Genomic DNA, 6,293 nt, shown 5'->3' on the forward strand with positions numbered 1-6,293 from the left:
TTTCATTGTTATTATCCATTAATTAAAGACAAAACATGGAGGATTTTGTTCCTTAAAATTAATGTTCCAAGATGCTGCAACCAGAAACTTGATTGCTTTACACAATTGTGTGGAAAACTGTTACATATGAAATTAGGCATTTGGAACCGTACATGTTACCATTAGGAACTACTGCAGCAAAAGACATACGCAACGTAACATCCCAACCCTACAGGATCACTAAGAGTACATACGCAGGGGCAGATACTCCCAATCACGGTTATAATAAGTTCTAAAAAAGATTGTTTCATATTATTGGAAAAAAGTACATAAAATCAGGCGATCGAGCAGCTAAGAAATCTCACTGAAAAATATAAAAACAAAGTATTTTAACTCTTGAATAGATTTAGTGGATCCAATGCTTGATTTATTGAAGATGCAAGGACAAATTCAAGTATTACCAAGGTGTTGGGATCTATGCCGAAAGGAATTTCAACTTCTGACCAAGCTGTGACAAAAAGAATGATGGGGAATTAGGGGCACATGGCAAAGGCGCTTGGCTAAATTCTACTCCCTCCATCCGGAAATAGTTGTCATCAAAATCAATAAAAGAGGGTGTATCTAGATGTATTTTAGTTCTAGGTACATCCCTTTTTGTCTATTTTGATGACAAGTATTTTCGGACGGAGGGAGTAGAAATCAAACAAAAATCACAGGGTGGGGAAATTGATCTGATCTTGTCAGGGAAGATATTTACCTAATCAAACTAATACAATCCATTTTCGAAGAGAATTAGTCAAATCTTAGACTACTTTCGTCAACCAAATCAAGAACTGCATGTTTGCAAGAGGACACACACACGAAGGGAAGAGTAATATCATACCTTGTAAGGGAAGAGCAATAAATCGACAAATCGCCGGCGGGCTTGGAGGAGGACCAGAGCACACTGTCTTCTCCACTCATTCACGAGGCTGCGCCTCACCCTCCCCGAAACAAATCGACCTACATGCTCCCCTTTAATAGTACAGATTAAACTGTTGATTATTCCAGAGAGCAATAACCATAATTAAAAATACAAACAAGGAAAAACAACAAAAATAATCTTATACTCCCTCGGTTCCTAAATATTTGTCTTTTTAGATATTTCAAATGGACTACCACATACGGATGTATATACACATATTTTAGAGTGTAGATTCACTTATTTTGCTCCGTATGTAGTCACTTGTTGAAATCTCTAAAAAGACAGATATTTAGAAACGGATGGAGTATAATGCATTGCATACCTAGTTGATATGGAGGGGTTGGCAAGAACAGTATGAGAACTGTGATATTTAGTTTTCACTCATATAAAACCTATAGGCTGACAAATAAAAAGCTAATACATCAGGTCTAAAATAATTGGCAAAGCATGTTAATTTCAAAAGGGAGCATCGTCAATACAATACGAACATTTGCATTTGCGCTCTCCATATGCATGACTGGCATGCCACATAACGTCCATCAAACTTTGGTAATTATATTCAACCCTTTTCATATAAAGCACACTGTCACTGTAGGGAATTTATTATTAATGTCAGGTTCCATTGGATGTACTAATCTGACAACACAGTCAAAAAGAAGAAGTTTAGAATGGGTAGCCTCTATTAAGTAACAATATAACTTCCAGCACATAGTAGTGGGCTAGTTGATGAAATAGCCGGACCAAACTGCATGGAGAGTAGGCATAATTCAGAAGTATTATTAGGCGTGGTCAAAACTCAAGAAGGCCCATCTTCGCATTCCTTTAATCATTTTGAAGGTAATTCGCCGGTACTCAATCAAGTCGCCCTAATAGAAGCCATATATAGAAATGTGTTCTTACAGATATGAGAAGGATAACTCGTTCGTAGTTGTAGCTCATTCCTAGAGGGAGATTTATTAAAAAACAAACAGAATAAATGTACTAAGTTTTTGCCCTTCAGATATCTTGACATACAAATCCAGCATGTGTTATGGAACCTTGTAATGGGAGTGATTTGCCAAGTCTTGAATTCATAAAAGAATCTTACGAAATAGGCTTTCGCCCCGCTATATACATATATAAACAACCCGATACAACCAAGAGTCCAATGCTGGGGCAAACAGCACAAGCACGCCCAAAAGAAACAAAAGAGAAAGAAGAGAGAAAATAATGTCGACAGCGTCGGATCGATGAAAGTGATGACGACCCGCAACCGTTGCGCCCACCAGAGATTTACCACCTCGCTCCTAGCACCTTGAACGTCGGCATACCAAGCAACACCTTCAAGAAGGAACACAACAACAATGACGCTACTGCCCGCATAAGTCCTAGGGTTTCCCCCGGTACGCGGACGGGCATGGGAAAGGGGAATACCCGATGCCCTTCAGGAAGGAACGGTGGCGCCCACGGGCGTCACCGCGTCGGTGCCGACAAGCCGGCAGGGATTTCTCCCGTCCACCAAACACCCACATCCCCGAATGGTCCGATGCGCTCCACCACTGATGTCGTCCACCAACATGCGCCACCACGGTCTTGCCAACATCACCGCTGCCTCACCATGGTCAACGAAGCGAGACCGACGAGGCCGAGGGGGAGCAGCCGGGAATGAGGAGCGGCAACAACAGCAGCCAAGCAAGAGGAGACAACCTCCACCGCCATTGGCGGTCACTGTCTGGACGCGGCGACAGGAGCACATCTAGCCCTCGAGGCCCGGCCGAGCCCAAAAGGGGCTCGTGAAATGCCCGTCTCCACGCTGCAGTAGACACGCTGCCGTCTTCAAAGCCCCCCGCAGAAGCCGCACCTCCTCTACCCCCGCCGGAGCCGCCGCAGGAGAGATCGAGACAGGGCGTCCCAGACCCAAATGGTGCCCATAAGGGCCCAGATCTGGTCCGGGAGGGCGCCGCCACCATCCACCGCGCCAGGTTATCGCCAAGTGCCCGCGCCGCCGCCCCTTGGCCACCCGGAGCCGTGCCGCCGGAGCAGCCGCCGTCGCCGGAGCACCGCCGCGGGACACCCCCACCCGAGCCAGGGCACCGTGCGCGGGTAAGGACGAGGCCACTGCCGCCGACACCACGCGGGCAGGGCCTGGTGGCGCAGGTCGGCGGCAGCGGGAGGAGGGTTAGGGGAGGGAGGACGCTGGGGGTGGGGAGAGGCACCCCCGGTTGCCTCGCTCGGGGAGGCGACACGGGGGGACTATCGCCTATGCTGGGACGTCTTTCGGTGTGGAATTAACCCTAATTGTCTATCAATGAAGGGATCTTTGAGATTCAGGTTTCAGGATGATACTGATTAGTATCATGTAGTATCATGGTCTAGGCATTTGGGGCCAAACAGGTTGCTTGACGGAAAGATTGAACAACATTATTTAACCTTCTTACTATCATTTCACTTATCTACATGTTCACAGGAAGAAGAAAATTAAGCTTAGCCAGTATAGCAAGTAGCACACTGCGGATATGAAATGTCGCTAGAGTAACTCATGTAGCTTAGAGAATCTTCCTATTTCTCTTGGATTAAATAGACCAATTATTTTCAGCAATTCCGCAAACAGACACCTAACATTATGCCCTGCTTGCTAATTCTGAAGGATGCAATGTTAATGCATCAACAGTAAGTAGTATGCAGGCTTCTTGCAAATCTCAAATGAGTGTTTTCAGTGTGGAAGATTACATTGATGTAGGCAATTACGGAAGCCAGCAATCATTTAGTTATATTTATGATGCTTGCTAATGTGGCTTCAGAAATAAAAAATCATGACAAGCGTTGCCTAACCTCTGAATTAGCTCACCAATTGCTTCTTGTAAACTGCATCAGAAGCCTTCACAATGTCCTGGATAAGGATACACAAACCCCACAGTCTTTCCTTGATAAAATGAAATGACAAGGTAAGAGTTGTGGGTAAGGTCAGTTCAGGGAGGGATGGAACGACGAAACGAACGAAATGATGATTAAATAGAACATGATCAAATGCCTGTCTTTCATTAGACTCACTCTGGTTTCATGCGGTGCACATCATAGTTACTTCATGGTTCTAATCTAAAATGCAGCCCTAATTCACTCGCAAATGGCAGACCGATTACAAAATTTTACAAATATCATTTAAAATACAAAAAATAAAAACACAACAATGGGTCATTTTTTCGTTAGTTGGAACAGAGGGCCAGTTCAGGGTCAAACATTCCAAATAGTACACTAAGAAACCTAGTGTGGCCTTCTAGTTTATAAAAGGATAGGAAATGAATGCTCAAATAGACTTCTACACTGATAATTTAATTTGTGAATGACAAAAAAATTACGGATTGATATTTTAATTTGGAAAGGACAAAAAATGATATACCATTTTTCAGTGTTGAACACAACTGAATGGAACACAATCCCCCAATTCCTTGCCACAGCTAACATACCTATAGTATACTTTCCACCCCTATTTTACCAGGTTCGCCTCCTCATGGTATCCCCCTCCTCGACAGGTCCTTGCTCCAATATAATGCATGAATGCACCCCATCCAAAACCTACATATGTAAGAAGAACACAGCCCATTGTAGAAGTCCTCAGTGATCCACTCAAGTGGTGAATCAGTCCACCAAACAAACGGAATTAACCGATGGAAGGGGCAAGAGAAATCACCTCTGATAAATGGCAAGTTTGAAAATGAGAATGATGATCAGGGGCGTAATCTTCAACTGCAATGATTACCTGAGATCCTCAACAATAATTTAGTACGTAACCAAGCTCATTTGGATCCTGCAAGGAACATCAAAAAATGTTTGAGCACAAAAAGGATGTCAAAGAGTGGCAGCCCATAAGGAGCAGAAAGTGATGAAACAACACAATAGCAGAGGAAACGCAGAAATGTACATCTTTTTTATATCACTACTAAACCTGAGATCATCCTAGAAGCGGAGGAACTAAATAATTACAGTAACATAGGCGCATCAACGACAAAGGAGCATAGATAAACCCACAGGAACAAATTAGTTTCTTATAATCAAAGTTTCCATAATGATTTACCAGAGTACATGAACTGCCAATCCAATCGAGCAGAACTGGGGAGAATACTGTGTGCTGCATAACTAAATATAATCAATCTTTAGGTTTAGTAATACACTCTTGATTAATAGACAGATCCATTATGTCAGTCAATGAATTTTTTGCTGGAGTCAAGGATGCGAGACATTTATTATATTTGTTGCTTGTGTTGGGAAGGAAATCAAATCAAACGTTCATTGTTTTTAGTTATTATTCCTAATAGAGTAGCACATGAAAACTCAAACAAAATAGGAAAGTGTTGTGGCCATTTAATACTGAAATCAACAGGGTACTAAGAAACTGATGGATATAAACTTGTTATTGTCATGCTTGCTGGAGAGAAACAAAAATAGAAACACAATTAATAATATGCAGTGCTAAATTAACCCATGAAACTAATACTCAATGTGACTGCACGCTGAGCACTGTCCACCTCATTTTGAGTTTGGTTACCCAACTCTTTCAGGCTGAGTTGCATAAACTTCAAAATATGTAACTCTTTCAGAGCAGATAAAAGTTGTGTTTAAGGCGAAACTTCCTCCGTCCTCAAAGAACATGTAAGCTAAGTGTTGTCCACCTCATTTTGGGAATTGAGAGAGTTGTGCTCCGTCCTCATCCTTATGATAGCTAAGTGTTGCCAAGGAGTGAGCCTAAAGCATGTAAAAATTCAGAAAAGTTAGTGCATACCTGGATTGCTTGTGTTCCTCAAAGAATATTGTGACCCTGTTGACAGTCGTGGTCTGGCTGAGCTTCAGTATGATAGTGTCTGCCCCCGGAGATCCAGACATAATCATCAATTTATCTAACACAAAAGAGTTCTCGCAGATGCCATCCTTGACGTTGTCGCCCTGTTAACACAGAAGTCTATGTGCCAATGAACCTTCTCCCCGATTGTAACGAACATCAAATGGTTGTGATTCTTTATGTGCTCAGTTATGAACCAACTATTTATTAGCTGCATGTAGCAACCTGATCAGCGCAGGACACTCGTACATGCATGATCGGCTATTCTCAGCCTTAGGCTTTCCCTGAAAAAAATTTAAAAAAAAGTGATGGCACATCAGGTCACTCCATGATGCCTTTTTTCAAACCAAAACTGCACAAAAAAAGAAACCCACATATAGTATCTCGTACCACAGAACTTAGTGAACAACTGCACTCTATCTTCTGCATTTAGTCGGCTTTCCCCATATCTACTACCGAATCCAACTTCCCATGAATACAGGTTGTAGAAGTTGCATGCCTCGCCCAACGAATCGAAACTTGTTCCTATTTCTGGTT

At 42.6% G+C, this 6,293-nt stretch overlaps 1 long non-coding RNA gene across 2 annotated transcripts; it reads right to left on the reverse strand.

The window, feature by feature from the left end:
* Window positions 1–3,499: 3,499 nt before the first annotated feature.
* LOC123085950 (uncharacterized) lies at window positions 3,500–4,730 on the reverse strand. 2 transcript variants are annotated; one of them, XR_006440178.1, is made up of 3 exons: window positions 4,611–4,730; window positions 4,387–4,495; window positions 3,500–3,840 (listed from the first exon to the last, which is right to left on the reverse strand). It is a non-coding gene; the product is annotated as an uncharacterized lncRNA (long non-coding RNA). The 2 variants fall into 2 exon arrangements; XR_006440172.1 differs by having other exon boundaries at window positions 3,500–3,845.
* Between the last annotated feature and the right edge of the window lie 1,563 nt (window positions 4,731–6,293).

This window comes from Triticum aestivum, chromosome 1B (assembly GCF_018294505.1).
Source record: "Triticum aestivum cultivar Chinese Spring chromosome 1B, IWGSC CS RefSeq v2.1, whole genome shotgun sequence".
NCBI lineage: Eukaryota > Viridiplantae > Streptophyta > Magnoliopsida > Poales > Poaceae > Triticum > Triticum aestivum.